The sequence below is a fragment of the Schistocerca cancellata genome, chromosome 6 (assembly GCF_023864275.1).
Source record: "Schistocerca cancellata isolate TAMUIC-IGC-003103 chromosome 6, iqSchCanc2.1, whole genome shotgun sequence".
In the NCBI taxonomy this organism is placed as follows: domain Eukaryota; kingdom Metazoa; phylum Arthropoda; class Insecta; order Orthoptera; family Acrididae; genus Schistocerca; species Schistocerca cancellata.
Window position 1 is genome coordinate 631,952,142 of NC_064631.1, and position 27,708 is coordinate 631,979,849.

The following is a 27,708-nucleotide window of genomic DNA, read 5'->3' on the forward strand; positions in this document are numbered from 1 at the left end:
GAACGACAGATCGAGTATATATAAAGGCTGCGTCCTTGTTCGACTGGGGGCAGTTCGCTCTGGGAAGCAAAACATGTCCAGATGAGGGACGTGTGAGTCACGACTAAATGTTTAAAATATTTCGGGTGACAAGTCTAGAGATTTGTAGCGTTTCTGTAGGAGTTCAGAAATTTAGAGAATCTTTCGACAGTTACGTTCCAGGAATTCGGCTCGGAACATTAGAACTTGTAAACACATTTGAAATTCCCACATAGCTTCGTGGAGTTTAACTCCTACCTGCAGCATCATTTCTTAAGACTGCGTAGTTTTGTGGAATTTTTCTGGACCAAAAATATCGTCTTTAGAGAGTCGCGAAATTTCGACACTGATTCCTAGACTCTGAAAAGTGATCCTCATCCAAGTTTTCGAACTTCACTTTAAAGAGCAACGTGGCGAGATTCGATCTGTCAATACTCTCCCACGTTATTAATCAAGGATTGAATAAACACTATAATTACTAAACGGTATCCAAATTGTGTTAATCGCATTTGATCATTTCGTCCACGATATTCCTGGATGTAATTTAGCCAAATTATAGGAAAGTTGCAGAAAAATAAGAGAGCACTCTCACATACAGATGTTTGAGGCCGCCCAGTGGACACATAGGTGGCCAACGAACTTAAGAGATCGAACAAACAGTTAGTTAATACTTTTCACTCACGGGCTCAGAGTGAGGAAAGGCTTTAGTATGACACATAAGGTTAACATTGTAAAACAGTAATATCAGAAAACTGAGTCCTCCTTGATGCAAAACACCTTGTTGTTCGTTTATTTCTTTATTCTCCCAAACTAGTCTCGGCGACAAATATCACCATCATCAGTGGTTTTTTTAATATAACACATGCAGAAAATAGGCGAATAACAAGGTGTTTTGCATCAAGGCGGACTCAAATTTCTGATATTACTGTTTTTCTATGCAAACGCGGACCAAATGGAAGAGCTCCAAGATAAAATCATTGTTAACATTGTAAATTAGTATCCTGTCTGATGAAACCTATTGTCAGTTAAACTCTCCTAGGCAAATATTCTGATGCATACTACACGAACGTGTGAACATTAAATCGTCTAGTAGACTTACAACATAGCGGATATACATTTTCTCATAACCATTGAAAAAATAATAAATTTGATAAACACTACGCGTAATGTATAACATTATGTGGCTAAATAATCTTAGCCTGTGCCTGTGTGAAATGAGTGCCCCTACGAATTTAACATAAAAAAATGAACTTTTCTTCCGCCGCGCGTATCTGAGGATCTCAGAGACAGTAGTTCTCGAAGACGCTCTATTGAAGTCACAACGGTTACGGCAACGGTACAGCAAGCAGTTAACGGGTGGATAACAAAGACAATGGCCTCACCAACGAAGAACCGGCGCCTGAGGCCTTGGAAGTTAACTTCTTGCTGGCAGCCTTGTCTCTAATGAACTCGCTGTTCGCGGACCGTTAAGCACCGAGAGAGAAAAAAGGAAAAAAAAAACGGATAAGGGAAAACGGCAGCGGGTGCTTTTCTGCCAAGAAACTTCGTCGAGATTTGCTAAAGGCTGGTTGTGGGTTTTTCCTTCGCCCAGACGAACAACGAGTGCTAACCTTCCCTTACGTTTCGCTGTGTAATGAGATGTACCCACGCCCTCCGGCTTCCAATTTTTACCGAAACAAAATAATAAGGACACTGCGATTTGTTAATTCTTTTCTTTTGTATTACAAATGTTCCACGTCCGAGTTAGACTATTGTACATCACACACGATTTTGATTCTTGACTTACTAAGTACACTCCTGGAAATTGAAATAAGAACACCGTGAATTCATTGTCCCAGGAAGGGGAAACTTTATTGACACATTCCTGGGGTCAGATACATCACATGAACACACTGACAGAACCACAGGCACATAGACACAGGCAACAGAGCATGCACAATGTCGGCACTAGTACAGTGTATATCCACCTTTCGCAGCAATGCAGGCTGCTATTCTCCCATGGAGACGATCGTAGAGATGCTGGATGTAGTCCTGTGGAACGGCTTGCCATGCCATTTCCACCTGGCGCCTCAGTTGGACCAGCGTTCGTGCTGGACGTGCAGACCGCGTGAGACGACGCTTCATCCAGTCCCAAACATGCTCAATGGGGGACAGATCCGGAGATCTTGCTGGCCAGGGTAGTTGACTTACACCTTCTAGAGCACGTTGGGTGGCACTGGATACATGCGGACGTGCATTGTCCTGTTGGAACAGCAAGTTCCCTTGCCGGTCTAGGAATGGTAGAACGATGGGTTCGATGACGGTTTGGATGTACCGTGCACTATTCAGTGTCCCCTCGACGATCACCAGTGGTGTACGGCCAGTGTAGGAGATCGCTCCCCACACCATGATGCCGGGTGTTGGCCCTGTGTGCCTCGGTCGTATGCAGTCCTGATTGTGGCGCTCACCTGCACGGCGCCAAACGCGCATACGACCATCATTGGCACCAAGGCAGAAGCGACTCTCATCGCTGAAGACGACACGTCTCCATTCGTCGCTCCATTCACGCCTGTCGCGACACCACTGGAGGCGGGCTGCACGATGTTGGGGCGTGAGCGGAAGACGGCCTAACGGTGTGCGGGACCGTAGCCCAGCTTCATGGAGACGGTTGCGAATGGTCCTCGCCGATACCCCAGGAGCAACAGTGTCCCTAATTTGCTGGGAAGTGGCGGTGCGGTCCCCTACGGCACTGCGTAGGATCCTACGGTCTTGGCGTGCATCCGTGCGTCGCTGCGGTCCGGTCCCAGGTCGACGGGCACGTGCGCCTTCCGCCGACCACTGGCGAAAACATCGATGTACTGTGGAGACCTCACGCCCCACGTGGTGAGCAATTCGGCGGTACGTCCACCCGGCCTCCCGCATGCCCACTATACGCCCTCGCTCAAAGTCCGTCAACTGCACATACGGTTCACGTCCACGCTGTCGCGGCATGCTACCAGTGTTAAAGACTGCGATGGAGCTCCGTATGCCACGGCAAACTGGCTGACGCTGACGGCGGCGGTGCACAAATGCTGCGCAGCTAGCGCCATTCGACGGCCAACACCGCGGTTCCTGGTGTGTCCGCTGTGCCGTGCGTGTGATCATTGCTTGTACAGCCCTCTCGCAGTGTCCAGAGCAAGTATGGTGGGTCTGACACACCGGTGTCAATGTGTTCTTTTTTCCATTTCCAGGAGTGTATGTGTCGGGCGATCTGGATGGGCAAACCGTTGTTTCGGATTGTCCAAAATGTTCCTCGAATAAGTAGCCCGGTTATATAGCGCATTCGCATGTATAAAAATTCCATGGTTGTTTTTGGGACATGAAATCCACGAATGGCTGTGTATGGTCTCTAAGTAGCTGATCTTAGTCATTTGCAGTCAACAATCTGTTCAGTTGGGCCTTTCCATGTAAACACAGCCTATACCATTATGGAACCACCACCAGTTTGCACTGTGAGTTGTTTACAACTTGGGTCATTGGCTTCGTGCGGTCCACGAAACACTCGGACAGTACCGTCACCTCTTACCAATTTAAATCGGGACTCATCTGACCAGACCGCAAATTTTCCGTTCGGCAAGGGTCCAACTGATTTGGCCAGGAGTCCAGGACAGACTGTAGTCGATGTGCTATTAGCAAAGGCATTCTCGTCGGTCGCCCGATGCCACAGCCATCAACGCTGAATTCCGCCGCACTTCCGTAACGGATACGTCGTAGGTACCACATTGATTTCTGCTGTTATTTCACGAAGTGTTGCCTAGTGTTAGCACTGATAACTCTTCGGAAACTCCGCTGCTCTCGGTCGTAAAATGAACACCGTAGGGCACTGCTTTGTCTGTGGTGAGAGGTAATGCCGGAAATTTGGTATTTGCGCCAAGCTATTGCCACTGTCCATGACGGAATATCGAATTTCATAACGATTTCCAAAATGGAATGCCCCATGCATGTAGCTACAACTACCATTCGATTTCCATATCTGTTCATTCCCGTCGTGTGGCCAAATCACGTTGGAAACCTTTTCGTCTGATTTACCTGAGTACAGAACACAGCTCCGCCAATGTATTGTCCTTTTACATATTGTGAGGCGCCATGAACCACATTCTGTATACGTGGATATCACTCTTCCATGTCGTCGGTCACCTGAGGGTAATTCACTGTGAAACATTAGCAATTGTTGAGTGAAAATACATTCAAGTTGGAGTTATGGTCATGTCGTTGACAAAATAGCTACAAAGAAATTAAGATCTTGTCCAGAAAATAATTATAAGAAATGAAGTTACTCAGCAGCGCATTTATTTGTGCTTCTTACTATGTGTCATTTTCGGTAGTGTTAATTTGCCGCCGGGCGCTGTAGCCGAGCCGTTCTAGGCGCTTCAGTCCGGAACCGCGCTGTTGCTACGGTCGCAGGTTTGAATCCTGCCTCGGGCATGGATGTATGTGATGTCCTTAGGTGAGTTAGGTTTAAGTAGTTATAAGTACGGGGGACTGATGACCGCAGATGTTAAGTCCCATAGTGCTTAGAGCCATTTGAACCATCTTGTTAGTTTGTCACCTCCCGTTAATAGGGGTTTACTTCAGTGCTTTACTTTATAGGGAGCGAAACTGTTGGCCCTAAAATGTAATTAGTGTTTTTTTGTACTTTGTCCCATTCTGATACGGCTACATTTGCTGTTATTAACTTGTTACTGTTGTTGCTATTATCGTGTGCTGATTCAGGGTCGCTTCGAGAATATTTCTCTACACAAGCGACATATCTTTTGGTGCCTGCCCCCTCCGCAGCCTCTTCCTTCCTCTCTTGCACATTAGCTGCGCTTCCTTGAGCACTTGATGAGACCCTTAAAAGTACAGCATCTCTGGAGCCCCTTACAACTTTCAACTCCAAGCGACTGGTTGTGTCACTTGGAATCCGGCACCTATTATGTTTCCCATTTGTCGCAAGATATTTGTAGAATTTAGGAAAAACGTGCGCTCTTATTAGATAAGACATGTATTACTTGAACTGGAGTTCGTGAGTGTGTGTGAATTCAATTGATTGATACTTTCCATTTGATGCGGGCATTAATAATTACCACGTTATCACAGCTGTATAAACTGTGCTCTCAATACACACAATTTTGTAACGTTTCAACTCACAATTCTCAACTTACATTAAGCGTTCGTGAAGTACACTTTGAGATTTCTGCGAGAAATCATCTGAGGACAATTTTGATTGTTTTCTTCAATTTCTTTGTTCAAACATGCAATACTTGGTAACACTTTTAGGTTTGCTCTTAGAGTACATCAGTTGCCAGAGAAGTGCTTAAACGCATGAAATACTTTTATCTCTTAACTAAAGAAGCGGGACAGTGGCTAAGACACTGTACGCCTATTCTGCAGGATTGTCGTTCAAATCGACACCTGGACAAACATTTATAGGTTCTTCCTAGTCTCTCTAAGTCATATTCTGGGATAATTTGGTTTAAAAGGGTAAGAGCCATCACCTTTCCAGTCCTTCTTCACACTGAGCGTTTGTTTGCGGTTCCGTGTGTGAAATCCCAAGGGACCAAACTGGAGAGGTCATCGGTCCCTAGACTTATATTCTACTTGAACTAACTTATGCTAAGAACAACACTATCGCCTATTCCAGAGGGAGGACTCGAACCTCCGGCGGGAGAGGCCAAGCAGTCCGTGACATAGCGTCTATAACCGCATGGTCAGTCCTCGAGGCTGAGCGTTTGTCATCTGCAACAAGAGTTACAAGAGCTACGATCCTCTACGTGACGTTGTCCTAATCTCCCTTTTCATCTTACATTCCTCTTACAGTCACCTGGTGTATACGTCCATGAATTGTAATATTTCACGTTCGCAATATGAAAGGGCCTGCCACCTACGTGACCACCGAAAGTAGTTTTTCTAAGAGTGACTGATACGTAGTGGGCGTACGGAAAAGTGAATCGTTACGCTTAGAAGATGTAAGAGAAGCAATAAGTGATTCACCAGTTTCCTTTAACAGTAACTAATGAGAATAAGAACATGAAGTAAAAATGTTTACAAGAAACACTACATACGCCAACAATGGTAAATGATCTAGTAATAGTAGCAAAATAATTATCAGAATAATTTGCTGTTGTAGGCTAGTCAAGGTAAAGAGAGAGAGAGAAAAAAAAAAGAATTGCATGTTTTGCTCATCATCATCACAACTGCATAAGTGTCTGCGCTGGACTCAGTCAGGCATTACGGTCTTCACGGTTACATATCCAGGCTGAAACTGCACGTCCTGTAGTGTTGTTCACCAAATAATTATTCGTTGGTCTTCCTAAATTTTTTGCCACACCCATTTAATTTTCAATACAGTCATAATGCAAATCATAATTATTTCTTCCAATTTGTCCATTCTTTTCGTTTTTCTGTCATTCGTCGTAATTTTCAACAAGCTATTTGAGAAACGGTCTACTACTTTGTGTTTTTTAAGCCCATGTCTTCCTGTCATAAGTTAAAACTGCTCACACAAACTAACGTAATCTTTTATTTTCAGATGCATCGGAAATTAATATGTATTTTTTTTCTGTTTGGTTACGAAGACAAAGAAAATTCACTTGTGAAACAAAAGTAATCGCTTCTTTTACACACGGGATACATAGAATTCAGATAGTTACCCCGGAAAAAGTAATGTTGTAAGTGACTTAACTGTTGGCTACTAGTGAAACATTGTAGTTATTTCACAAGAAAATATACGTTTTGCCCGTATGTCGTTTAAAATTACTGGCGCTGATTTGGTGTTAAGCATTTGGGTATGCCACTATCGCTCCAGTATATTAGGACATGTTTTTATAAAACAGATCTGAAGATTGTCATTATAGGCCGAAACCAGCAGTCTGACGATAAAATGTGTGTGACGATAGACGTCAAGTAAAGGAAACTAATAACTAGAAGATTTTATAGAAACTAGGCTTTTAAGCCAAATTATAGGTCGAATGTAATAAATAAGGTCGTAAGAGAGAGCAAAAACATTTTTTCGCGTCCAATAAACAATGTCATCCGTGTTTATCAACGTGGCAGCAGCAGGAGGCGTAGTCAAGTGCCGACTTCAGAAAGACTTTTCTTTACGCGCAGAAAACAGTGAAGAAACTGTGTGGATTGAAAGAAGTATCTGAACTGAGACAGAATGCATAGGCTGTTGTCGGGAGACTTGTGCCCGGCTAATGAGCTTAAGAGGAGCTGCTGCCAAATCCCTCCCGCAAGTACTTAACTCCGAGTTTCCGCACAACTATTCTCCGGCGCTGCGACCTCCTGATCCCCTGATCCCGCGATAACTTGGATCGCAATTAACTGCAGCTCAGCACTGTGCAGTAAAATGCTGTTAATTGGGCTGTCATTTCCGCATTTCTGAAGGTTAAACAGTTCGTGCTAGGAGAATTTACTGAGAGTAGTACAACTACGATGCACTGCGATAAATAAATGTAGGGTTGTTGCTCTGCATACATCTTTCGACTGGATCAAACGATGTTTAGCGCCATATATTGAGGGAAGATTCACATAGAAGTAGGCAGACATTTTCTTTAAACTCTACATGAACATTACTTGTAATTGTGACAAAGCCGTACGGAAGAATTTCACCACACTGCTCTATTGGTCACAAAATATGAAGCCAGCAGCTGATACACCAAAGACTTTATTTAACGCCATTCGCGTAGAATACATCACCAAATTGTCATGAACACCTTGGTGGTCAAATATGCAAAGGCATTATGTAACAGTAAAAGAAAACGTTGTAGTCTACGATTCTGTGTGTGAAGCCTAGTGTCTCAAACAAGCCAGTAAATAATGTGCTGAGGTCATTGAAGGGCAAAAGTGTTGCTAAACGTCATGAAGCGGCCGATGTACAAGTACATGAATATGGTATCGTCACATATGTAATAAGTATTTATATTCTGTTGTTAGTCCTGAGCTTAATTAGACTTTTTTCCTTGTGAGGGTGCTAGTGAACAATGGCTTTAGTAGTTTTGCGGGCAATAGGAGAACAACAATAGAGTGAGGACTGCATATATTTAAATACCAAAGAAACGGTGAAGCTTATTTTGAAAGCAATTGCACGAACCAGTACATTGGAGAAATGGAATACTGGAGATCCTCTCTTGTAGGAAATACATTGAACCGTTCTTTAACGTGATGGACACCATTATCTGGAAGCTTGGACGTCTCTCATGAACTGTGCATAATATTCTCAACAGGATCAACTTCTTGTGTGTTCTTGTTATAATCTCTCTTGACATTCCAGGCACGGATAAATAAATAGATGCTCAAAAATAAAAAGGCCTACGGGTGTTAGTAACATCAGAACGCTTTAGTTTATGTATCCAGTCTTAGCGTCAGGTTTGTATAAAACCGTAGTACCTTATTTTTCGAAGTTTGTCAGTCATTCACAAATGAAATTGACAAGTAAAGATAAATTACAGTATAACGACGGGTACTGCTTGTCGTTGGTAACATTAATAACAGTCGAAATACAGTGCAAATGTTCAGGAGGGTGTGCTTCCTGCTTCAGTTCTTGTACAAATCATACTAATTAGAAACGAAAACTGATTAAAATAAATGTTATTAAAATTGGCTTTCGGTACCAGGAACAAATACGTTAAACTGGATTAATATCTAAGATTGCAAAGTAAGTTAAGAAAAATAGCTAAAATTAGTAAGAGAATCGTGCGTGCTACCTAACAACGTACAGTAAAACTCGATGAATGAAAACCAGAAGTCAGATCGCTGTGAATATGAGGCAATACAACGTTTTATTGTAAAGAAGCTACTCGTAAATGAGGGCATAAACAATCAAAATCCAATGGAGTGGTTTTGTGTCTGAGATCCAGTCGACTTGGATTTAGCATTATGAGTACATGACATAGAGTTTTTCGAGAATCTGAGATCATTTCCCTCGCTTCCGTTACATAAGATCTTTGTGTTGGTTGCTTGTATGTCTGGTGTCGTAAATTATTGGAAATTGCTGATTTAGAAGTATTCACGTTCAGGTGATCTTTGAAACGGATACGAAACCTTCGCCCCGTTTGCCCATGCACAATCACTGCAAATAAATACAATATCCACCTGTAGAATCAAATCTGTTTAATCTTCCATTGCAGCGAGCTAAAAGATAATACTTTTTGGAATAAAAAATGCTGGCTCCCTTCATCATTCAACTTTTTACAGTTTTGGCCGATATTGTACCGTAATATGGTATCCTATGGTCATATTGTTTTTTGGTAATTTGGTTCACTGGTGCCAGGAAAACTTGTTGTTGCGCTAGCGGATGAGCAGGCAACATTTTCTTCTGGATCGTCCTGCTAATGTTATAGCAGAATCAGATTCTGCAATTATTTAAAATATTTTACCATAAAATTGTTTCTTAAGAAAAATAACTGTGCGTAGATGAAGCAGCAGTTGCCCTCACAGAAAACTTACATGTTCTTCAGTTATTACTTGTAACCTATTATTTCCAACCTGAACAACGGCACCAACTGCTACCACTGATTGCACCGCATATATCACTCTGATGGACACTTTGTGAAATTAAAATTTGTTCGATAATTTTCTCATTCAATGGTGATATCTGTGTTGTGCACTAAAGATTATTTCAAAAACTGTTAGCCATCTCATTACATATATACGTCACTCCCACACCATTCGTATTAAAAGAATGACGAAATTCCTCCAGCTGTATTAAGGTGTTGGTTGTATTGGCCAATAAAACAAACACCTTAATAAAGCTGGAGGAATTTCGTCGTTTTTTAACATATATTATACTAGCTGACGTCCCAAGTCGGCCGTTTCAATTATGGATATACGAACATAACATTCGTAGTCGTTCGCTCTTGTGTCCAAGGCTCTAGACGTTCTAGGTCTCTCCATTGTGTTGTGATGTTTTATTTGCGGTCCAATCCTGCGCTTTAGCGTCCTGAAGACGCACGATATGCTTCGCACTGATTGCGCTTGAGTGTTTCTCGTGATTTGCCGATATTTTCAATTTTCTTCCAATCAGTTCCCTATTCTTACCGGTATTTATCATAAAAATTTTTCTTCCTCTTCTTCTCGCTCTTCTTTGCTTGTGCCTTTGTCCTGCATCGGCGCAGGGTCGCCATAGTTACCAACGGATATTACATGCCCTTTCCGTATGCAACTCGTTCAAACCCAGGAACGGGATAAGTGTACCTGAAGTGTCTGCGTGTAGCGTTATTTGTGTGAAAACGAGCGAAAATTTTCTGCACATTTGCAGATGGTTAACTGTGGCGGAAATTAACTTCCAGACCGATATTCACTTAGTGGGATGTGGGAATCCACCTAAAACCCGCCTTAGCCGCGCGTGGTAACCGTGTCTGTGTCCATGCCGCTGCCCCCGTAGAATGTTCGAGTCCTCCCTCAGACATGGGTGTGTGTATGTTGTTCATAGTGTAAGTTTGCCGGCTAGTGTGGCCGAGCGGTTCATCTACATCTACATATACGTACATACACCGCAATCCACCATACGGTGCGTGGCGGAGGGTACCTCGCACCACAACTAGCATCTTCTCTCCCTGTTCCACTCCCAAAGAGAAAGAGGGGAAAATGACCGCCTATATGCCTCTGTACGAGCCCTAATCTCTCTTATCTTTGTGGTCTTTCCGCGAAACGTAAGTTGGCGGCAGTAAAACTGTACTTCAGTCAGCCTCAAATGCAGGTTCTCTAAATTTCCTCAGTAGCGATTCAAGAAAAGAACGCCTCCTTTCCTCTAGGCGCTTCAGTCCGGAACCGCGTGACCGCTGTGGTTGTGGGTTCGAATCCTGCCTCGGACATGGATGTGTGTGGTGTCCTTGGGCTAGTTAGGTTTAAGTAGTTCTAAGTTCTAGGGGACTGATGACCTCAGCTGTTAAGTCCCATAGTGCTAGAGCCATTTGAACCATAATGTAAGTTTGGACAAAATCTCAGTGTGTTGATTGTATAACATTACAAGCTCTCGCCGGCCGGAGTGGCCGAGCGGTTCTCGGCGCTACAGAATCCTGCCTCCGCCATGGATGTGTGTGATGTCCTTAGGTCAGTTAGGTTTAAGTAGTTCTATGGGACTGATGACCTCAGAAGTTACGTTCCATAGTGCTCAGAGCCATTTGAACCATTTTTTTACAAGCTCCTGATTACCAACCTAATCTGTGTAAACGGCAAATCAGTAGCGTTTTCCATTTCCGCAGTATTTGCGGTGCAAGTTTTAGGTATGTCACTTACGATTTGCGATTTATGGGAGTTCTTGGGACTTATTTACATACCACTGGAATTCACTAGACCGTTTCATTTATGTGTAAATGGGAACCTTCTCTAACCACGGAGACCGTTCGTCCACGTACATTTCGTTCGCACTCAATAAAAGATGTTTCAATATGAAGTGCTACGCCTTGTTGACGACTAGGCTCTCGTAATTATTATTTTATTCCGGATTTCACTTCATCATGTCAGCGCCATTTCTGCCTGGCCTTCGTATCTACACTGATATTATTACATTTATCTTGACATCATAAATACGGAAAAAATAAATATTTGTGAAACTGTAAACTGATCGGGTGACGTCCGCGGAAATAAAAGTCGGCAGGCGAGATGAGCTTCTGCCGGCTGCGCTGCTTGTTTCGTGGGCGCTATTGAGCTGCATGTTTTAATTTCGGTCCCCCGGCTGCGTGCGCACTGTAACCGTTTTTAATCTGCGTGAGAGACGGTCTCGGTGAATGCGGCGTAGCCGGCTGGTTCCCACGGGTAATACACCGTGGCACGTCGCTAGCCGCCGAGCGTCGCACGTCGCACGTAGCTCGGCGTCTCTCGCGTGGTCCGCCCGCGGACTCGTCGCGCGAATTACGTCGAAGCAGGGCCGCGGCTCGGTATTAATGTTCGAACCGTCCGAGCCCCATTCAGGCGAGCGCGGTGCCTCTAAACCACGCTCGTGATTCTTTCACAGCGGAATGAAAAGTTTATGAAACACGAGCTGCTTCCCTGAAAAATTTATCACGAATTTCGCTGTCGCGTTGTATCCGTGCATAATCCTGTGGTTCCTACGAACGGGTGTTTTGTGCTAGAATACAATCTGTGCGGTCCAGATTTTGATTTTTTCCTTTATTCAGAGTTTTGTACAAAGATATTTCTCTAAATAATTTATAGGAATTATTGAGTTTTTTTTTCAGTCTCCAGTGGACCGTGTTTCTCCGACAACATGGTACAGTAGATGAGAAATTAAGGTTTCTTGTGAACATTGACAAGTACGCGCTACCTGAATGTTTGAATATACGACGTCGGCCCTTCTTACTCAAAACAGAGCACGCAGTTTCGTTCGTTGCTGCTCTATAAAAGCGACAAAAATGAGTACTACACTGTGATACTCCAAATATTGTTAAAAATATTATATATGTGATTCTTGAGTTTCTCCTGGCGTATTTGATAATCAAAATATCCACGGGTGTACTGCCGGTCTACAGTGTCCAACGGGCACAATATTTTGGCGATCATACATGTCGCCATCATCAGGTGAACTTGGAAGTATACGAATTTGAGGCAGTGTAATATAAAGTCTACAATAAATACAATGAATTTGATATCGTAAGATCACAAGAGCAGCAACAACGCCAACAGTAATAATGATAACAGCAATATTTCCATGTGGCTCAACGGCCTAGTGCAAGTCTTAAATCTGAACGGCAGTTCCGCAACTCATGTATTCCTAACCTATCCCAGTATTCCTACCTTGAAAAGAAAACGAGCAACTTAATTTGGAACCCTTACCACAGATCGTTCCTTGCGAATCTACGCATCGTAGACAGAAGAAATCTAAGTTAAAGGCGGAGTTAAACATAACGTGTTCCTACCGGTATTAAGCACTGAGGCCTTTCTAGGTACACGCATTACCACTAGGCCACCCAGCCTGACATCACAGGAGTAATGATGAACATCTGGAGCATGATATAGTGTTGTTGTCAGGCGCTCTTTTACAGTGGAGTAAAAGAGATAGGGGATCCAGTATTAGAATCGGAATTTAAAACAGCTTTGGAGGACTTACGGTCAAATGAGGCAGAAGGGATGCATAACATTCCATTAGAATTTCTAAAATCGTTGGGGGAAGTGGCAACAAAACGACTAATCATATTGGTCTGTAGAATATATGAGTCTGGCGATATACCATCTGACTTTCGGAAAAGCATCATCCACACAAATCCGAAGACGGCAAGAGCTGACAAGTGCGAGAATTATCGCACAATCAGCTTAACAGCTCACGCATCGAAGCTGCTTACATGAATAATATACAGAAGAATGGAAAAGAAAATTGAGAATGCGCTAGGTGACGATCAGTTTGGCTTTAGGATAAGTAAAGGGACGAGAGAGGCAATTCTGACGTTACGGCTAATAATGGAAGCAAGCCTAAAGAAAAATCAAGCCACTTTCATAGGATTTGTCGACCTGGAAAAAGCATTCGACAATATAAAATGGTGCAAGTTGTTCGAGATTCTGAAAAAAGTAGAGGTAACTATAGGGAGAGACGGGTCATATACAATATGTACAACAGCCAAGAGGGAATAATAAGAGTGGACGATCAAGAACGAAGTGTTCGTATTAAGAAGGGTGTAAGACAAGGCTGTACCCTTTCGCCCTTACTCTTCAATCTGTACATCGAGGAAGCAATGATGGAAGTAAAAGAATGGTTCAGGAGTGGAATTAAAATACAAGGTGAAAGGATATCAATGATACGATTCCCTGATGACATTGCTATCCTGAGTGAAAGTGAAGAAGAATTAAATGATCTGCTGAACGGTACACAGTATGGTTTGAGAGTAAATCGGAGAAAGACGAAGGTTATGAGAAGTAGTAGAAATGAGAACAGCGAGAAACTTAACATCAGGATTGATGGTCACGAAGTCAATGAAGTTAAGGAATTCTGCTACCTTGGCAGTAAAATAACTAATGACGGACGGAACAATGAGGACATCAAAAGCAAACTCGCTATGTCAAAAAAGGCCTTTCTGGCCAAGAGAAGTCTACTAATACCAAATACCGGCCTTAATTTGAGGTAGAAATTTCTGAGGATGTACGTCTGGAGAACAGCATTGTATGGTAAGGAAACATGGACTGTGGGAAAAACGGAACAGAAGATAATCGAAGCATTTGATATGTGGTACTATAGACGAATGTTGAAAATTAGGTGGACTGATAAGGTAAGGAATGAGGAGGTTCTACGCAGAATCGGAAAGGAATGGAATATGTGGAAAACACTGATAAGGAGAAGAGACAGGATGATAGGACAGCTGCTAAGACATGAGGGAATGACTTCCATGGTACTAGCGCGAGCTGTAGAGGGCAAAAACTGTAGAGGCTCAAATGGCTCTGAGCACAATGGGACTTAACAGCTGCGGTCATCAGTCCCCTAGAACTTAGAACTAATTAAACCTAACTAACCTAAGGACATCACACACATCCATGCCCGAGGCAGAATTCGAACCTGCGACCGTAGCAACAGCGCGGTTCCAGACTGAGGTGCCTAGAACCGCTCGGCCACCACGGCCGGCACTGTAGAGGAAGACAGAGATTGGAATACGTCAAGCAAATAATTGAGGACGTAGGTTGCAAGTGCTACTCTGAGATGAAGAGGTTAGCACAGGAAAGGAATTCGTGGCGGGTCGCATCAAATCAGTCTATTTTCAGTAACTTGAGTTTTGTATATAGTCTTCAAGGGTTTGCCACCGGATCACAATGTGCAAATTTCACAATATATTATTGAATATTGTGGAATTTGCACAACGTAAGCCAGTGGCAAACTCGTGAAGACTATTTATAATACATCCGCCGGGAAAGTTTCACGAGTCACAACTGGAGTCTTACAAAACTAGTCTAGGGGTCGGGGGGGGGGGGGGGAGGGGGGGCGATCGAGAAGCGATGAAGTAGTTGATGTAATATTGAAACGAAGCGATTTTTCTGATGTCGAAACGGGCATAATCATTGGCTTTAGAACCAAGGGAAGAAGCATTTCCGAATTGGCGAAGTTTGTAAACTGTTTGCTTGCCGCAGTGGTTAAAATATACCGTCCATAGGGAAATGGCGCTATCCAAATCTATCGCCGAGATAAATGCGGTGCATTACGGGCCATTGACAATGGTGGTGAACGACGGCTGTGGAGATACGTACGGGCGAATAAACGTGCAACTGCTGATGGACTAGGGAACATAGTGTCTCCTCGACGAACATTCTGCGAACGTTGTTGCTTATGAAACTTTGCAGCGGTCGCCTGCTTCATGCACCAATGCTGACTACTGTTCATTGCCGACGGCACGGTATCACCGCAATAGGACGTCCACTTTGTGGCGTGAGCTGTCCTATTCCCATGAATCACTTTTTATGCTGCATTGGAATCAGACGTCTGATAGCAAACACCTTGCAACAATCTTCGGAAGGGTCCAGGCAAGAGGAGGGAAAGTAATGCCAGGAAAATGTCGTCACGGCCTGCAGAGGGTGTCTTTCAGGGAGGCACAGTGGATCAAAACAAGTACGCATCTGTTCTTGGGAACCCTGTTTCCCCTGGGCACGATGGCATTTGTCGGAAGGAGAATGCACACAACTTGTAGCGTATGTGTGTTGTTCAAAGCGGGCTAGGATGAATTTACTGTACTGACCTATATAACGAACACACCGGACTTAAATTCAGCAGCCGGCCGGAGTGGCCGAGCAGTTCTAGGCGCTACAGTCTGGAACCGCGTGACCGCTGCGGTCGCAGTTTCGAGACCTGTCTCGGGCATGGATGTGTGTGATGCCCTTAGGTTCATTAGCTTTAAGCAGTTCTAAGTTCTAGGGGACTGATGACCTCAGAAGTTAAGTCCCATAGTGCTCAGAGTCATTTTTGAACTTGATTCAATCTAGAATAGGTGGAACCTTCTCGATGAGGCTGTTGGCACCATGGAAAGACCTAGCGAAGCTGCCCGTGGCACTGAAGTCGGCGTGGGTCCACATCCTGTTGCTACCTTCCAGATCTTAATTGGTTCGCTTACTGCACGTATCGCAGAGTTACAGTTGTTCACATTAGCGTGACTGGACAGCGGGTATTACTAGCCGGCTAGAAAGTTCATCCAGTACCAGTTGTGAGTTTTCAATTTAGCGGCTTCCAGGACAACAAAAATTTAATTTTCAGTATTTCATATAATTATTGACAATATTTAAAGTTTTTAAAAACAGTTATAATCTACTGTGTAAGTGGTATAATGTTGTGTTAACGATTCAACACAGAAAGTGAATTACAGGGTATTTATGAATGAATATCGGGGTTTTAACGCTTTATAATATTTATTACCTTAAACTTACAGCTATAAATGATATTTCAAACGAAAGAGCAACTCAAACAGCTGTGTTTGGCACTCACTGGCATAGCGAAGTACGCGACTGATTGAACTTCACTGTACCCAACCGCTGGATAGACCGCCAGGGGCCAAATGATAGGGCTTTCTTTGTATGGCCTCCACGTTCACCTGATCTAACGTCACAGAATCTTTTCCTTTGGGGCTTCATCAAGGATCGTGTTACGGCCGGCCGGGGTGGTAGAGCGGTTCTAGGCGCTACAGTCTGGAACCGCGCGATCGCTACGGTCGGAGGTTCGAATCCTGCGTCGGCCATGGATGTGTGTGATGTCCTTAGGTTAGTTAGGTTTAAGTAGTTCTAAGTTCTAGGGGACTGATGACCTCAGAAATTTAACTCCCATAGCGCTCAGAGCCATTTGAACCATTTTTTGTTTCGTGTGTACGTTTCTCCGCTACCAGGAGACCTCCCTGAATTAAGAAACCGGTTTGAAGCAGCTGTTGCTACAATCCCTAAAGACACACTTATCAACGTTTGGGAAGAACTCGGCTATAGACTTGATGTGTGCCGTGTGACCAATGGTGCTCACATTGAACATTTATAAGGTTGTTGGTAAAACTGTTTGAATTGCTCTTTCATTTGACATATTATTTATAACTGTAAGTTTAATATAATAAATACGATAAAGCGTTAAAACTCCGATATTCATTTATAAACACCCTGTACTAAAGTTGGAAGCTGTGTACACGTCTTGAGCCAGCTTAACTCACGGCGTGCAAATTATCCTGATTATATTAATCCAGTAATTGAGAATGAGAAACTTTAGTGCCTTCTTCCAAACTACAGATAATTTTGAACCTCTTAGAAACTTCTTCTATTCGACACCCCTCACAAAATGATGAAAGGGAAAAGTTTAATGGCTTACTAAATTTTCACCGTTCATGCAGTAGATCTTCAGTATCGGGCATGACATTTTAATTTATAATTTCTTTTCTAAAAAACCCATTAGCAACATATTTTGCTGACAGTATTCACATACTGCTGGCTGCACCTGCTAAATTATATCATTTTGCGTCCGTAGCTAAGCAGTAAACATTGAGATGCGTGAAAAATTTGCTTTTAAATACGATGCGTTCAGCAAAGCGTAATCGGATTTAGTAACAACAGCTGAATTACAAACGATTAAATACTCTGGACGCTAAATGACGACAGTGACAACAATTCCGTTACAAACGTTTAAATTCATAGGACGATAGAAAACGACGACACAACAGGAAGGAATTATCAGAATTGCCGGAATGAGACGGGAATCGATAGACGTGATATACATGTACGGGCCGGCCAGAGTGGCCGAGCGGTAAAAGGCGCTACAGTCTGGAACCGCACGACCGCTACGGTCGCAGGTTCGAATCCTGCCTCAAGCATGGATGTGTGTGATGTCCTTAGGTTAGTTAGGTTTAAGTAGTTCTAAATTCTAGGGGACTTATGACCACAGCAATTGAGTCCCATGGTGCTCAGAGCCATTTGAGACATACATGTACGGACAAATAAATTATAACAGTTCCAGAAAAAACTGAATGATTTATTCAAGAGAAAGAGCTTCATTGATTGAATAATTCAATAACGTATTAAGAAGAATTGGAGAAGAAAGAAACATGTTGAAAGTCACCAGAAAAAGAAAACGGATCTGGATTGGATATTGTTTGAGGAGGGGCTGTGTATTGATAGAAGGAATAGAAGGAACGGTGGAGGGAAGTGGGGGAAGGGGAAAATGATGATATCAAATGCTGGACAATATCAAAGGAGACAAGTATACAAAACGAAAAGACTGGCTACGGACAGACAAAAGTGTAAGAGGCTTAGCCCATGACAAGACCGTCCGTAAGGTAGAAAACCATACTACTACTACCTCTGGCTCTTATGCACGCTATTATTTGGCTTGGCATTGATTGAAAAGGATATCATGCTAGATTCTGTGCAGCTGACGAGTTAATCGCCAGAATGACGAACCGGTTGGAGAGTGTTACCCATAACGTTCCAAACGTTGTCAGTTGGGTTGAGATCCGGTGACGTTGCTGCCCTAGGTAGAACCTGGCAAGCACGAAAAGAAGCAGTACAATTTCTCGCAGCGTGTGGGCGAGCATTATCTTGCTGAAATGTAAGCTCAGCATGGCTTGCTATTAGGGGCAGCTTAACGGGTCGTAGAATATCGTTAGCGTTACGCTGTGCTGCAAGTGTGCCACGGATGACAACCAGACGAATCCTGCTATGAAATGAAACGGTACCCCAGACCATCACTCCTCGTTGTCGGACTGTGTGGCGAGCAATAGTTTGCTTGGCATCCTTCCTCTGGCGCGGGAGTCTCCAGACACGTCTTCGCTGACCATCGGGGGTCTGTTCGAAGAGGGGCTCATCACTGAAGGCAGTTCTACTCCGGTCAATGAGATTACAGGACGATTGGCCCAGAAAGAACATCAAACTTGATTGTTGATGAGGAGAAATCAATGGTAGACGGCGCAAGGGTCGCCACGAGCTCAGCTCCCTTCCTGAGAGCCTCCTGTTAATGTTTCTTGTGGTCACTAAAGCACGAGTTACACCTCATATCTATGATAGAGATGAATTCGGGGCTCTGAGCGCCTATTTGGCGATGGCTCGGGACTACCATTATCTTGTCTCTCTAGGTCGACCTCTTTCTGTTTGACGCTGTGGTTGGTCAAGATTTATTCTGACAATATCGTTGAATTGTACCATCGCTCCTATTCAAATGTCGAGTCATTCACCAGTTATTCGATTCAGCTTGTTTGAGCCCAAGTACTAGTCATCTCTCAGGTGCTGACATCAGCGTTTATTTCCCACGCGCCTGTCTACGAGGGATAGTTACTGTCCAGTGGACCACAGGGAATGAAACTGGCAAAGACTTTATGCAGTGGTATCGGTACGTCTCCTGTTTACTACCCTTGCCAGCCGCTTGGTGAAATTGCGCTTCAGCGTCACACATTCATCCATCGGCCGCCGAAATTTAGAATTTTGATTTTATTGTCAATATGTGACCAGGGTATTTAATCGTTTGTAACGGAAACATAGTTGTTACTTTAAACCATTTCATCCTCGCAACAACGATAACGAGTAATGGGCATTGGCTTTACTCGGTTACGCCTATCAACCGCGCCGGTATCGAAAGAGCGTGATTTTTCCTGAGTTATCGGCACCGCTCTACTTTTGCTTGATGGACGACTGACAGTTTAACTTCATATATGGTATGCATTAGTTATTGAAGTGTTTAGCGCTGATCAAAAGTACCTTTGTGTTCGATGTGTTGTCGTGTGCTAATGTCGCGCGTGTATAAATAGGGGTGAAGACTGCTTATTTTCCGGTGCGACATGCATACGTTTAGCACTGGACAATTCAGTTATTAACCAGAGCTGAGGGCCTGATAACGTTTTAAATCGCACAAACCGGTAGCATATACAATAGTTTGCAGATGAACTTACAGCTGCTGGATTTCTTGATATTCTTTTACATGCATATCGGCGGTTATCCTATCGTTCAGCAAAAGACAGAATGGTTGCACTAAACTTCAAAGTATCTTTATCCCGCAACATAGATAAAAGCCTTGTAAATAGCCAACGTGCTCGAAAGAATGAATGAGAAGGTGCGATTATTTAACACATAAACTCATTCGCTAAGTAATCGGACGTTTCAAGCTATTTTATATGTCAGAGTTCGATGCTTCAAGGAATACAAGGTGGCGGTGGTGGGGATTGGTTGGTGCGCGTTTACCGGTTTACTAGAAATACTATAAGTACATCTGTCAGGAACTAGTTGGTCCAATATTAAGCATCAGGTATAGAATTTTACACAGGCACGGCCGCGTGATATGGGTAAGAAGACTACCATTTAACACCCTGTCGACGACCAGGTTAATTAGTGACTGGCGTAAACTTAGTGCTAGGGAGTATGGAACTCTACCACATTGCTGGCTGGGGTTTTACAATTCACTAATTCGTCAGCTTAATCATAGTTTCAAGAGGATTTCGAGCCACTGTAACAAAATGTGTCCCATTTTTTCAGACTTCTCTCAGGGGAGCTTTCGCATTAGGGCTGTTAGCACTGTCACACATTTTCTTACAGCTCTCTTCTAACAGTGCACTCTGACATTTAACATCGTCTTCAGAGTAATTTAGTTGTGTCGGTGCGTCGACCTACTTCCCACGATTTCGGCACTACAGTTAACGTTTCACCAGAACACTTCAAGCCTTTTTCACTGCAGCTGTACGTTTTAGCATAGATATGGAACATGGCGGCTAACCTGACACTAGTGACGACAAAACTGACTGCAGTTGATCTACTCGTCTCTTATCTCGCTAAACTGTTCAGGGTGAGCAATTACCCAACACATGCATCTTAGAGTGGAATGGAGGCTAAAAAGAATTATTCTTTGGGGCCCTGTGTTTGGTTCCTGAGTGACCGTACTGATATTGCGTCTCAACCTTGTCTCTTGACTCCGATCACAAACGCAACCGATGATTTTCAGCTTAACGATATCATCTGCAAAGAGTCGTTATTTTAATTATGACTGAATATCGTATAAATAAGATTCAACATGGGAGCAAGCTAATTATTTAACATTATTAGAAGAAAGGCAGTTCCTCTCACTCATCAGTGGAAACAAACCACTCGGACTGTCCATCGATAAAAAAAGTAGCACTTCATATATGCGAAATGGAGGAGTTAGTTCCGATGGTTGTTTCGCTGAAAATAGTAACGAGATTAATTGTTGGAAATGACAACGAGAAACATTAAGGAAAGCGAACCTTTCGGGTATAGTACTCACACGCAATAAGAGGAAAACGAATGCTTTAGGTCACGTGGATAAGAAGAACGACTAAAAAGGAGTAAGAAAAGAAGAAAGCTAATAATTGAAAGATGGTTGTTTGCAAAATAAAAAGAACACTGGTAGAAATTACGACTCTGATTCAAAATTTCACCTTAAGAACCACTGAAACAATTCCTTTCATTCTAATAATGTTACCATCTAGCCAAAATTATTCCTAGTGTTCGGTAGACTGTGGCAATGTGTAATTACGGTTGCGTTTCGAACTTACGATTCCAGAAAAATTTCCAATTCACACAATTTTCACAATGGATCATCATGCTGTAATAGACAACAGGACACATGTATAAATGATTCGCTTACCGTACAAAATGTCAGAATTGCTATTATCCTTGGCACACATTGTCTTCATATGCATTATTTTCTAGAATGTTTTCGAATCACGCCACGGAAGTAACAGAGATGTCAGTACCTCCCTGCGAATGGCACGGAAGGTAATCAGCGAAATGGACTGCGATATGCTATTTCTATTGCCCTTGAAGGATAAATCATTGTGCGACAGGGATTTATAGTTTCTGACAACTCTAACCGGGGCTATTTCATCACTCGGTGACGGGCGGCCGTTCGTGGCGGAGATACTCACATGAGACCAGACAGTTACCGCTTAATGTCCGGTTCGCGTGGCAGCGACAGATAAGCACAAGTGCTGCCGACAATAATTCGCTGAGCTCGTATACCAGAGTGAAAGCACCTCGGCGCCTTAGCGTGGCGTCAAAGTGGCGCAGCGAATTTAGACGACGAGAAATAAATGCGCTGCTGAGTGCCCAGGCTACCACGCACGTGCACACGTGCACGTGATTGGGCCACCAATATACCCTAGTTAAGACGCACAAAGGCCCTCCGGACCAAATATACCTCTGTGTTCCTATAAATCTTGTACCGAGAGTCTAGGTTTAGAGCACCCGCTTTCATCTGCATCTACATCTGTGCTCTGCAAGCATCTTTACGGCGTGTAGCCGGGAGTATTTCTGGCACCACTTTGTTTCACCCCCTTCACTATTCCAATGACGGATGCTGCGGTGGAAGAACGCCTGCCAACTAGCATTTTTGATAAGATCGGACCTCTCCAAAGCACCCAGTACCGCCCTCGTATCACCGGAAATTTTGATATTGTAAGACTGTGAAGATCTCTCTCTAACTCGTTAATGGTTTTTGAAAAGGGTGTGGCACCCATGGGCAGTGCTCTAGAACCTGTTGTTAGAGAGTTTTGTGAGGTACTGGCAACGTTGTTTCATTGCATTTCCATACATTTCTTCCAGTGAGTCCCGTTCTGGCGTTAGCAAATCTCACAACTAGTGTTATGCCGCACCGACCTATTGTTTACTGTTGCTAATGTTTCCAGCGGTTTGTCACCAATAGTGTGATGGTATGATAACGTCCTCTTCCATGTATTTGGTAGCCGGCCGTGCTGGCCGAGCGGTTCTAGGCGCTTCAGTCCGGAACCGCGCGACTGCTACGTTCGCAGGTTCGAATCCTGTCTCGGGCATGGATGTGTATGATGTACTTAGGTTAGTTACGTTTAAGTAGTTCTAAGTTCTAATGGACTGATGACCTCAAATGTTAAGTCCCATAGTGCTCAGAGCCATTTTTTCCATGTATTTATGCCCTATAAGTTATATTTATTATATTCGGAGGCAACTGTCAGTCCGTGTCCCTTGCGTAGGTACTTTACAAGACTTCCTGCATTTCGCAAGTATTTTATAGCACTGCAAGTATCCTACTACAACAGTATCGTTTTTGATAATCTGTATATCTCGTTTTCGAGTCATCAGTCTTCTTACTGGTTTCAGGTGGTCCCCAAAGAATTCTTCTCCTGTACCAATGCCAAACATTTCATCTGAGAGAAGCAGTAGCAGCCTATGTCCTTAGCAATTTGCTGGGTGTATTCCTCTCCGTCTTCCTCTATAGTTCTTAAGCTCTACAGCCCTCTCTAGTAACACGGAAGTTATTCCCTAATGTCTTAACAAATGTCTTGTCATCCTGCCCTTTCCTGTTAGTGTTTTCCACATACTTTTCGTCTGTAGCACAACAACTCATGCACTTTGACTTTCTTTTGTTCCGGTTTTCCCACAATCCATGTTTCACTGCCATACAAAGCGGAGATCCATATGTACATTATCACAAATTTGTTCCGCAGAGCCGGCCGAAGTGGCCGTGCGGTTAAAGGCGCTGCAGTCTGGACCCGCAAGACCGCTACGGTCGCAGGTTCGAATCCTGCCTCGGGCATGGATGTTTGTGATGTCCTTAGGTTAGTTAGGTTTAACTAGATCTAAGTTCTAGGGGACTAATGACCTCAGAAGTTGAGTCGCATAGTGCTCAGAGCCATTTGAACCATTTGTTCCGCAGATGTGCCTATGTTCAAAACAAGTAGAATTCCTTTGGCCAGGTGTACCCTTCGGCTGTTCCAGAAAAATTTCTTATAGGAGCACATATATATGCGTTATCCGGCGACATTATTGAGGTAAGAATTTTCAATTTATTCAGAATGATCTTTCAGGGCCATGACGCAACACTGCTGACGTCTAAAATTTACCAGTTTAAATTCACAGTCAATTATTGAAAGGTTGTAAGTGAGTCACATTTTTTATTGAGAGACTAGTCACATTTAATTATTGATAGGTTATGCAATTTACTTTTTGGAAGGTTACACTAAATGTGAAAGATAATTATATATTTTTATAGTGGGGAGGTTACAGCACCACATCTCATATACTTCGACTTTCTTCTGTTCCGGTTTTCCCACAGTCCATGTTTCACTGCCATAAAAAGCGGAGATCCATATGTACATTATCACAAATGTGTTCCTCAAATGTGCCTATGTCTTAAACAATAAGACTTCTTTTGGCCAGGAGTACCCTTTTCCAATGCTAGTCTGCTTTTTATGTCCTCCGTACTTCCTCCGTCATGGGTTATTTTGCTTCCAAGATACCAGAACTCCTTAACTACGTTATCACCTATATTTATGTTAAGTTTCTCGCAGCTCTGCTGCTTCTCATTACTCTCAATCCACATTGTGTGTTCTTTCGACCGTTCATCACGTTCAAGAGATTCTGTATATCTTCTTTACTTTCACTGGTGGTTGAAATGCCATCAGAGGGTGTCATCATCTCATCTTGAATATTAATTCCATTCTTGAACCTGGTTTTATTTCCCTCATTGCTTCTTCGATGTATCGATTGAACATCAGCGGCGAACGTCTTGCTCCGTTTTTAATCCGAGCACTTCGTTGTTGAACTTCCAGCCTTAATGCTCCCTCTTGTAAATAATAAGGATCTTATAATACTCCCTTGAGAAACTTTTAAAACATCTTTACAACAGCCCATTTCACTCCATCAGGTACGGCATGTTGAGATCAATCTGACTCGAAGACCACAATCCAGTCACGAACCTCGTTCGATATTGTACATCCTCGAGGATTGTGCGGAGTGTATCTATTGTCCTCTGGAAATCAAGGAACATAGCTAAATTTGAATGATGGTGCGTAATTTCTTTTGGATCTCATGTACGAATAAAGAAACGTGTGTTTCGAAACATTGACTGTTTACGGAATCAGTGTTAATTTCCTCACACACAAGATTTTGTTTTTTTCAGAGTTTGCATGTCAAAGTTTACTTTAAAGGTACCCTTGTTTTCAAGACATAATGTACACGAAAGTTCTTAATGTCGAAGTTGATAATGAAAACTGTACGACTATTTTCTGAATTTCCTTCGCCAAAAAAAGATGAAGTAAATATGCCGGCCGCGGTGGTCTCGCGGTTCTAGGCGCGCAGTCCGGAACCGCGCGACTGCTACGGTCGCAGGTTCGAATCCTGCCTCGGGCATGGATGTGTGTGATGTCCTTAGGTTAGTTAGGTTTAAGTAGTTCTAAGTTCTAGGGGACTGATGACCACAGCTGTTAAGTCCCATAGTGCTCAGAGCCATTTGAACCATTTTTTGAAGTAAATATACAATACTTCATGTCAAGAAATGCTGTCAGAATCAGTAACTTAGAAATTAATACCTTCTATGTAGCAAAGAAACTTAAATCACTAAATAAAGATCATATCTTCATACAGAAATTTTATAGCAGTTAAGTTCTTTTCGAACTACCCTGAAATAATAGTTACTTATTTAGCAATTATAGGCAACCGCTACCACTACGGAAGATCTTTACCTAAGAATTGGAAAGTTACACGGGTCACAGCAATACATAACAAACGAAATAGAAGTAATCCAATGAACTGCAGATCCATGTCGCTCACGTCGATTTGCCGTAGGATTAGAGACCATACGCTTTGTTCGTACATTATGAATTATCTCGAAGAAGGCGATCTTCTGACATACAGCCAACACAGATTCAGAAAATTTCGTTGTTGTGGAACACAACTGGATCTTTATGCGCACTTGCTAATGAACGCTATCGAAAGATGATTCCATATTACCCAGATCACCAGAAGGCTTTTGACACCGGCTCTCACTAGCTACTTCAAATCAGATTGAGTGCCTATGAATTAGTCTCATCTGCGTGACTGTATTCGTGATTTAGTGTCAGGGAGATCACTGATCGTAGGATTTGTCGGAAAGTTTCAGAGTAAAAAGTGGCTATCGTTAACGAAGTGTTATAGACCATGTGCTGTCCCTAATCGATTTAAATGATTTAGGAGCCCATCTGAGCAGGTGTGTTCCAGTGATGGCAGATGACGCTGTAGTTTACCGTCCAATAAAGTCATTCAAAAATCAAAACTAATAGTAGAATGAGTTAGACTGTATGGTTTGAAAACATCGGTTAAGAAACATGTGAGTTCCTCCCCTTAAGTTTTAATACTCATCCGTTAAATTTCTGTCACACGGTAAATCACATTAATTAAAAAAAGTTGTCGGTTCAGTGAAATACCTATGGATTACAGGTACGAAGATTTTAAATCAGAACCATTAAATAGAATGTACTGTGAGAAGGCAAACCAAAGATTACGTTTTTATTAGGCTACGCTTGCCCATCTGGAGTATTACTGCGTGCCGTAGGCGTTTTACCAGGCAGGAGTGTCGGAGGACATCCGAAAATTCAAAGAAGGGAGCTCCTTTTGTGCCAAGTATGTGGTAAGTAAGTCGGAATGGTAATCATTAAACAAAGGCGTTTCTCTTTCCGGCGATGTCTTGTCGGGGAATTTAAATCGCCAGTTTTATCCTCCGTATGCGAATCGATTTTCTTTACCGACACATATATAGGTGAAAGTAACCTTTGTAATACAATAAGAAAAATCAGCTCTCGCACGAAACATTCAAGCCTTCGTTTTTCGTACATGCTATTCGAGAGTGGAATGTTGGAGATATACGCTGAACATTGTGAGCTACAGACACTGCTCAGTAACATACAAGAAGTACATGAGACTGTAGTAAACCGACAAATTAGAAACCATTGAAACATAGTGAAAAACCTCTCATAGAATCAGAGCAAGAATAGCAACGCATAATGGAAAGTACCCATGTTAGTTACATTCTGTTCTATACTATTCGCTTATGATCCAGAATAAAATGTCCATATGCGTCGGCACGGGTCTGTTATCTTACCTTATGAACCCTCAGCACAGAATTCGAGTAAGGCAACTAAAATGTTACACAATCTTCCTTGAACATTAACCCTATGTACTTACTCACCTGCATTTTGTGAAACACGTCTGACTCCTTCCAAGAATTCCCAGTGCCATTCTTCGATTATCTCTATTTGATTCTTTTATTTTTTATGCTAACTTGTTACGATTCTAGTAGTGATCTCTGAATCATTCGATTTCTGCATTCATGCCTACTTCGCAAGGACCACGAACGCTGGAACAGTACTCTACAATTTTTCACAATACCTCTTGTATGTGATTTTCTTTAGAGACGCAGCACTTAAGCAGATCTCTTTTAAAGATGACAGTCTTCCATTCACATTTCTGACTGGTGATTTCATGCGTTCGTCCTAGTTCGTATCGTTTAGTAGGATGAGAGCTTGACAGCTTCCATAAACTGGCCTGTAATATTGTTACTGGATATTAGCGTGCTATTTCTCTTTATAATGAACGTTATCATGACGTAATCGACGTTTGAGTACAATTACCTTTCAAAACGATAAGTGCATTGTTGTTGATGTTACTCTTTAAATCCTTACTATCATCCACTGACAGTGAGTTGCTGAATGCAACATTATCGTTACTGAACAGTCTAGTACTGATCCCGACCCTTTTCTGATTAATCGGGCATGTACGCTGCAGACATTAGCTACCGTAAGTATTACCATTTCTTGCGGCGATCCCCGAAGTTCCTTTCTAGTCTTTTGAACATAGCTCCTGCAGTACAGCATACTGGATAACAACAGTCATAAGGCATTCAACTCTATCAAAATAAGCGGTATAATCGTATTGTGGTTCTCATTTGCAACCGGCTGCTTTGCCTAGAAACCTGTTACCAACATGGACAGATGGAATTTGGTAGTACAATGAAATTAAATGTTGATG